Source organism: Triticum aestivum, chromosome 4B (assembly GCF_018294505.1).
Source record: "Triticum aestivum cultivar Chinese Spring chromosome 4B, IWGSC CS RefSeq v2.1, whole genome shotgun sequence".
Classification (NCBI taxonomy): Eukaryota; Viridiplantae; Streptophyta; class Magnoliopsida; order Poales; family Poaceae; genus Triticum; species Triticum aestivum.
The window spans coordinates 433,432,943-433,442,162 of NC_057804.1; positions in this window are offsets into that span (position 1 = coordinate 433,432,943).

A 9,220-nucleotide genomic window follows, 5' to 3' on the forward strand; every position below is an offset into this window, starting at 1 on the left:
GATTCCCATTCATACTCCGTGGATGCAAAAACTACCTCTCCACCAGCCATGAAACCCCGACGTCCTCCGTCCACCACCCCATCCCACACATCAACCGCTGCCCTCCTCCATCATGCTGAGCCGATACCCCGACATCGTCGTCCACCGCAACCTCACCTGCAATGCCCTCCACGGCTAGTAGTTGAAGCCGAGGTCGAGCCATCCGTACCCGAGATAGTTCAACCACGCCGTCCTGCACCTCACCGCTGCCGCTCCAACTTCGCCACCGTCCACCACACCGGAGTTGTTCCTGCTACGCCGTCCTTCGCCACCTCGGATCTACTTCCCCTCCACCAACATACGGCCATGGTAACATAGTCAACAATTTGGCAATGGGTTCGTCCAAGGCTCCAACGTCCTCCAAAACATCGGTTCCCCCAGGAAAAAAAGAAGATCGTCGCGACATATGGAGGAGACCACACTGGCAACCGGAAATGGTACTCCTCTTCCCTTTTTTGTGCAAATCTTACGTGTCTGCTTGCATGGTATTCATCCCACCGAAGACACTAGTTGACCGCTTCTTCTTGATACTAGATGTTCCTAGTAACTTGCGATGCACAGAGTTTCTCCTCATATACTATTTCACCTTAGCTAGAGGTCCATCGCCCCCTGGATTTCAATTCCTGGTCAGTTGATTCCCAATTAACAGAAGCATTCCCCGGCGTAATAGGCGCTAGTCCGCCTATTACACCGGGGAAGCAGCACCTCGGTGTTTACCTTAGGGGCATGTGGGGCCTAGAGCTGCTGGCGCCCGATATGGAGGTCGGCCGGCATTAAAGGGATGGCCTGGGGCGCTGCCAAGCACGGCGGTGGTGTGAGGTCGAGGGGAGGGCGGGGCGGTGGAGGCAGGGGTCTGGGCCGGTGGTTGTAGGCGGTTCAAGAAAGATCGTCAACAGTGACTAGCGGGAGGTAGACCAAGGCCATCTGCCCGTTCCTTATAGATCGGACGGTTCATAAAAAAATCGACTAACTATTTATTTTCAGTCGACTGTTATCTTGATATGACCACATGTGGTGGTGTGCTTGAGGAGTACCTGCATTTCCTGTGCTCATATATTACAAAATCATACAGAGTAGAATCTAATTTTTTTGCCATGCAACGTTGTAGAGCTATCATATGTCTCCTGTCATTTATTTTTCAGCCACCTGCTATCTGCTACTTTTACAGTGCACTAGTTCTACACACACTTCACCCTTACTCTCACTATTGTGTTTTTATGCAAGGGTATTTCAGGCTCTGCTGCCATGAGAGAAGCAAAAAATAAAAGAGAGAAGTCGCTCCAGCATGGTATGCGGATATGCCAGACACATTTCACCATTATAAAGGGTGTAGTGTCAGCAGATGGAGACGGTAAACATAGCTCTAGAGATGATGACCTCGCTCGCAATGAACCACCATCCCAGGTGCTTGATTTAACTTCGCGGTGTCATATGTGGTTGCATGTTCCATATGGTGACTAGCTTGTATTCGAAAGGCCGAAGTTGATCTTTATTAAGATAAGGAAAGATATTTTTTACATGAACCACCATCCCGTGAGCACCAGAAGACAAATAGCTAGTCAGGGCACTGGCTGAGCCAGTGACAAGCCCAGCATAGACATGCATCACCTGGAAGCCAACTAAAAACCCACGATGGTGGCGAAGCAGCCCGCCTCCCACCAGGCTCTCAGGTCCTAGATGATCATGCTCACCACTCCAGTCGGATGTCTAGCTTGTATTGGTTCCAATTTGGTTAAATTGCATCTGCTTAGCTTACACATTATACCTTTGAATATGACATGCCTTCCTGTTTTTGGTACATACTAGCACATCTGTCTATTAACCATGTTCTTACATCAAACTGATGTTCTTGTGTATCCCTCATCAATCACTTATGATGAGGCAGTCAGGCCAATGGACTACTGTGAGTAAAGATCCTCATTTAAAGAATGTAGCGTCAGCCTCCTGGCATGATTCTCAAGAAACAACAAGGCTAGATGAAGATAGTGAACATAGCTCTGTAGTTGATTACCGCATTTCCCCTACACTAGCATCGCAAGTGCTTGCTCTAACTTGGCAGCGTGACATGTGGTTGCATGTTGCATATGGTGTCTAGATTGTAATTCTTCCAATCTGGTTAAATTGCATGTGCTATTCTACTTAGTTTATACATTATACCTATTAATGTGACATGCCTTCCTATTTTTAGTACATAGTACATCTGTCTATTAAGCATGTCCTTACATAAAACTATTGTTTTTTTGTATCCCGCATCAATCAATATGACGAGACACCTTTAGTACATGCAGTGTGATATTAGTTGCATCTTTCATATGATTTATAGCATGCACTGCTTCTAATTTGTTGAAATGTCATTTATGATGGGACTTCTTTTAACTTGGTAGAGTCATATTGGTTGCATCTTTCATGTGGTGTCTAGCTTGCATTGCTTCTTATTTGTTGGAATGATTTCTGCTTAGTTTACACAAACAATTGTGAATATGCCATCTTGTCCTGTTTTTCGTACATATTCCATCCTGGTATCATGTGTTTGCCTTACATCAAAGTAGTGATTGTGAGTATCATGCACAAATGAGTTCTAAAGAGAGAATTTTATTGCTTTTTCTTGTCAGTTTTACTTGACAATTCAAAATCAATAAAGTTGAAGGAAGTTAGCAAGGCAACGGATAAAGGTGCTCCTTCCAAATGGAGGGCCTCTACAGATTCTACTCCTCCATCCCCCCAAGATGACTTGCAAGACAACACATGCATAGACACTCAATGGAGCTGTGTTGATGATGAGCACGTCTCCCCTAGTGCATAGACACTTGGGAGTGTGATATAGGTTACATCTCGCATTCTTTTTTAGCTTGTACTACTTCTGATTTGTTGAAATGGCACTTATGATGAGACAGTTTTAACTTGGTAGAGTGATATTCGTTGCATCTTTCATATGGTGTCTAGCTTTCATTGCTTCTAATCTGTTGAAATGCCTTCTCCTTAGTTTACACATCATAATATGTGAATATGCAATGATGTGAATATGCAATGGCACTAATGACGAGAGACCTTTAACTTGGTAGTGTGATGTTGTTTGCATCTTGCATATGATTTATTTCTTGTACTGCTTCACATTTGTTTAAACGCCATTTATGATGAGACACTGTTAACTTGGCAAAGCGATATTTGTAGCATCTTTCATATGGTGTCTACCTTCCATTGCATTGCTTCTAATTTAGTGAAATGTCTTCTGCTTAGTTTACACATCATAGTTCTGGTTATCTCATGCTGTCCTGTTTTTCATACATATTACATCCTCCTATCATGTGGTTGTCTAACTTCGAAGTTTAGTTCATCTGTATCACGCATCAATTTGTTTTGAAGAACTAAATTGTTATTCGTTTTTCTTATCGGCTTGACTTAACATGGCACAGAGAAAGAGGAAGCAACACAAAATGACAGGGAATGGAAAGCGGAAGAATCCTGCAGATTCTGCTGGTACTAATGGTGCAATAGAAGGTCAAAGTCCAGCGGAAAATTCTACAAGCAGGGTATCCCGTGCTACACGAGCTGCAGAACAAGCCAAACAGAAACAAATAGTTGCCACCAAACAAGCAGAGATAGCCCTAGTTGTTGCAACATCTTCCACAGTACCACCAACTGCACGAGTTACTCGTTGGTCAACTCAGCTAGCAGCACATTCCCAAGCTCCCTTGCCACCTGATACTACTTCTGAAGCACTCTTGACACAAGATGAGTTGGCAAGATCAGATGAACTTTGCGAGCTTCAACATCAAGAAGGTAGTTGCTAGAGTCAAGTTACAGTTGCATGCTTCTTTATATGTAGTCTCACAGTTTGATGTACACTAACACTTCCTCTGTTCGTTGTTGGACTAGGACCTAGGCGCAAGAGGAAAAATTGAGGGATAATGCTCGATAGGTTAACTAAATCTAGAGGAGGATCCGTTTTGAGGCAGGTTTAAAAAGGCCACGTGATGCTACAGAGTCAGCCAAGTTAGTATCAGAGGCAGCGGTTGTCGTTAGGTGTCATGTACGTATCCTCCCAACATGGATTCAGTACAGGAATGACAAAGACGAAACCCAGTTCAACACCTTCCTCGACCATTTATCTGTAAGTATGGTTATGTATGGAAACTAGTAATATCGTCTTGCTTTGTCCCATACTTTCTAGGTTGCTGATAATGAGACTCCCATAATTTTCAACAGATGAGGTTCAAGTTGGATACCCAAGATGATGCAACCAGACAAGCTTGCACCCCTATTTTCAAGTCTGCTATGCGATAGTATCGGTATAACTTGAGGAAAACTCACTTTGAAGGCAAGGCTAACAGTGAACTTGCCCAAACATCTCCAGTGGAAAATATATCGGATGAAGAAGGGAGAGGCCTTGTTAAACACTGGTCTGATCCGAAGTATCAGGTACATTATATATATGTGATCAGATCACATTGTGAAGTCCTATTTACGCATGTGCCACACAAATCTATCTTCTTGTAGGTGAATTGTTCAAAGAACAAGGCCAACCGTACGAAAGTGAAATTCCAACAGACGACAAGATCTCGTAGCTATATTGCACATCGCGAGGCTCTTGTAATTAGCTGCTGTTTCACTCTTTTTGTTGTACCATATTATCAAATCTATATTGACTTGTTCCAAATACAGAGGAAAGCCCGCAAGGGCCAAAAAGTACCTGAACCAAATGCTATGGAAATCTTCAAGGACTGTCACACCAGCAACAAGAAGGGCATGACTACACCAGTCAAAGCCGCTGTTGTAAGTCCTTAATCCTCATGCCTTTTAACTACTACTTACTCTGACTTGTGCCTTGAACTACATGGTTTGCAGCCAATGTCTATTACTCTTTTCAATTTTATACACAATTGTCTTAGTGTATCATTGCACCTTACAAGGTTTAAAAGAGAGGAGTGACGTTCCTTTGATCTCGATGTGTAATCTAGTTCCGTGCTGGACTTGCCCACACAACGTTACAATTTCCTGTTTGTCTGTTCTCAGTTGTTTTGTGATATGAATGATGTCATACTACGCTTACCGTATTATAAACTTTGTCTCTTTACCCTTAGCTGTCAATACAATGTGAAGAAATAGACAATACATTAGCAATGGTACATGGTCATATGTTTGGAACCTGGTTTTATTATGTACTTTGCAGTAAAATACAACTAATATTTTACATGGGTTCACCAGAATAAGTTCTATATATAGACCAAAGCTATTTTGTTTGGTTTTGCTGCCTCCTTAATATCTTCTGTTCTGGTACTACTAATGTAAAAACTCAACTTTTCAGCAAGCTATGGACAAAAATGGTGGAACCGCCACCTTTTGAAGGTGGCGAGGCAACTATAACCGCAATGTCAGCTCTTGCTACAGTGGGTCAGTACCTGTCCACTAACAGTGCCAAAAGCACATTCCTACGTAATACTAGGTTGGTTGTTAAGTCAATCTCGTCCAAACTGCCTCATGATCAAGATATGCAAGCTCAAAACAATGTTATATCTGCGCTCCAGACACAAGTCCATTCCCTAACAGAGACCCTTTATGAAACAAGGACAGACATTGTTCGATGTCGTCAAGAAATGCATGGTTTTGAAACTAGACTGTTAGACATTTGCTATGTTGTTCAGGAGCCTAGGAGAAATGAAGGCGAAGGTTATGGTGCTCCATCAGACAATACAACATGAAAACATAACAGTCAGGTCAAATGAACTGAGCTTCTGAACTTCTGGTGGTGCATTTATCTGCCACACTATTAAATTTTATGCCAACCTTCCTTTTGTTTTATAGTTGTAATTTGTTCTTAACGTGCATCCACCAGCTGAAGTAAACAGCAAGCCATTTTTGTATAGTGTAGGGTGTTCCCTATATTTGCACTGGTGGCGATCTTTGATGTCGAGTGGATGTAATTTGTGCAATCGCCTTAATAGCCTAGCGTTAGTTTCAGGCTTATTTATTTCCTAGTCTTCTTTTTCCCTGGTTTGCTAGTGACCGCAACAACCATGGGCCATATATGGACCGTGGTAACCTTGACCCTGCTACGGGCCGTAGGATCCATGGGTCTCCTATGGGCCGTCAATAAATGGGCCTCCAACAGGGCCGTAGAATCGATGGGCCTCAGGCCGTCGGATAAATGGGTCTACATGGGCCGTAAACGGGCGTAATTGGTATCGGCCCAGCACGGTAATGGGCCGTTAACAGGCCGGAGGACAGCAATGGCTTAATTCTGTCACAGGCATAATGGGTCGTTAATGGGCCAGAATATATGATGGGCTGGAAACGACGCAACGGGTTAACAAGCCAGAAACGGGCCGACTCTTGCCACGGGCCGAATTTGGCCCATTAGGGAAATAGGCCAGTAACGGGGCAAAAGTAATCGAGGGCCGGAAAGGAGCCCAAGAACATATGGGCCGTCAGTAGGCCGAAAGCTAACACGGGCTGGAAACGGCCCATGTGAATCATGGGGCGTTAGCGGGTACAAAGAAATTTATTGTTCATTATGGGCTAGAGTCACCGTGGGCCTCTAAAGGGCCTAAAGATACGGAGGCCTCATATGGGCCGAAAGACGTCGTGGGCCATACATGGGCCGAAAGTGAAACGGGCTGGTGCTATATTCGACGGCCCACATGACGTTGTTGGGCCGATTTAGGTTAGGCCCTAACGGGCCGTGAGTTACTGGGCCGTAAAATGGGCTATTTGCGAAGAGACCGTTAACAGGCTTTTCATGGGCCAGCCGGCTAACTTTTGACCAAGTCAAATGGGCCGGCCTTTGGAAGCTAAATGGGTCAGTGGTGGGCCGTCGCACATGTCGACATATCATAGGCGCCTATCTGACCCACTGATGAGCTGACACGTGTTTCCTCCGGCCAATCAGAATTTTACACGTGGAAATTTCCCATTGGTCCGGGCTGTTAACGGGTTATCGGATCCAAAACCATACCCGATAGCTTAATGGCATCCTGTTACGGTGGATGCCATGTGTCGGTCACCCTTGATGAAAGCACTTCTGTGACGCGCGATTTATCATCATGGAAGTGGACACTTCCGTGATGATAATTTTGGTAATGTCATGGAACACTTCTACGACAGTACATGTATGACTATCTTGATTCTGTCATAAAATCGTCATGGATGTACATGCATGACAAAAAACGCGACATATCGTGACAAACACATATCATCACGGAAGTGTATTTTTTTGTAGTGTATGTCCATGGCTCACGCTCATGTATTGCGTGAAAGTTAAAATATTTGAGAACATCAAAAGTATGAAACAATTGCTTGGCTTGTCATCGGGGTTGTGCATGATTTAAATATTTTATGTGATGAACATAGAGCATAGCCAGACTATATGATTTTGTAGGGATAGCTTCCTTTTGCCATGTTATTTTGAGAAGACATGATTGCTTTGTTAGTATGCTTGAAGTATTATTGTTTTTATGTCAATATTAATTTTTTGTCTTGAATCTTTCAGATCTAAACATTCATGCCACAATAGAGAAGATTACATTGATAAATATGTTAGGTAGCATTCCACGTCAAAAATTATGTTTTTATCATTTACCTACTCGAGGACGAGCAGGAATTAAGCTTGGGTATGCTTGATACGTCTCCAACGTATTTATAATTTTTGATTGTTCCATGCTATTATATTATCCATCTTGGATCTTATGCATTTATATGCTATTTTATATGATTTTTGGGACTAACCTATTAACCTAGAGCCCAGTCACAGTTTCTGTTTTTCCTTATTTTTGAGTTTTACAGAAAAGGAATACCAAACGGATTCCAATTGACTTGACAATTTTTGTGGATTTTTTATGGACCAAAAGAAGCCCCCGAAGTGAAAGAGTTGGGCCAGAAGAGTCCCGAGCCATCCACGAGGGTGGAGGGCGTGCCCTACCCCCTGGGAGCACCCCCTATCTCGTGGATGACTCGGAGACCCCCCTGACGTGAGACCGATGCCAAAAAATTCCTATAAATACAGAAACCCCCAAAAAGAAATCTAGATCGGGAGTTCCACCGCCACAAGCCTCTGTAGCCACAAAAAATGAATCGGGACCCTGTTCCTGCACCCTGTCGGAGGGGGGAATCATCACCGGTGGCCATATTCATCATCCCGACGCTCTCCATGACGAGGAGGGAGTAGTTCACCCTCGGGGCTGAGGGTATGTACCAGTAGCTATGTGTTTGATCTCTCTCTCTCTCTCTCTCTCTCTCTCTCTTTCACGTGTTCTTGATTTGGCACGATCTTGATGTACCGCGAGCTTTGCTACTATAGTTGGATCTTATGATGTTTCTCCCCCTCTATCTTCTTGTAATAGTTTTCCCTTTGAAGTTATCTTATCGGATTGAGTCTTTAAGGATTTGAGAACACTTGATGTATGGCTTGCGTGGGATACCTCTGGTGACAATGGGGTATTCTATTGATCCACTTGATGTATGTTTTGGTGATCAACTTGCGGGTTCCATAACCTTGGGAATCTATGCATAGGGGTTGACACACGTTTTTGTCTTGACTTTCCGGTAGAAACTTTGGGGCACTCTATGAAGTACTTTGTGTTGGTTTGAATAGATGAATCTAAGATTGTGTGATGCATATCGTATAATCATACCCGCAGATACTTGCGGTGACACTGAAGTATCTAGGTGACATTAGGGTTTTGGTTGATTTGTGTCTTAAGGTGTTATTTTACTATGAACTCCAGGGTTGTTTAGGAATAGCCTGATGGATTGATCGGAAAGAATAACTTTGAGGTGGTTTCGTATCCTACAATAATCTCTTCGTTTGTTCTCTGCTATTAGTGACTTTGGAGTGACTCTTTTTTACATGTTGAGGGATTGTTATATGATCTAATTATATTATCATTGTCGAGAGAATTTGCACTAGTGAAAGTATGAGCCCTAGGCCTTGTTTCGAAGCATTGCAATACCATTTTCGCTCACTTTTGTTACTTGCTACCTTGCTGTTTTTATAATTTCAGATTACAAAAACCTATATTTACCATCCATATTGCACTTGTATCACCATCTCTTCGCCGAACTAGTGCACCTATACAATTTACCATTGTATTGGGTGTGTTGGGGACACAGGAGACTCTTTGTTATTTGGTTGCAGGGTTGTTTGAGAGAGACCATCTTCATCCTACGCCTCCCATGAATTGATAAA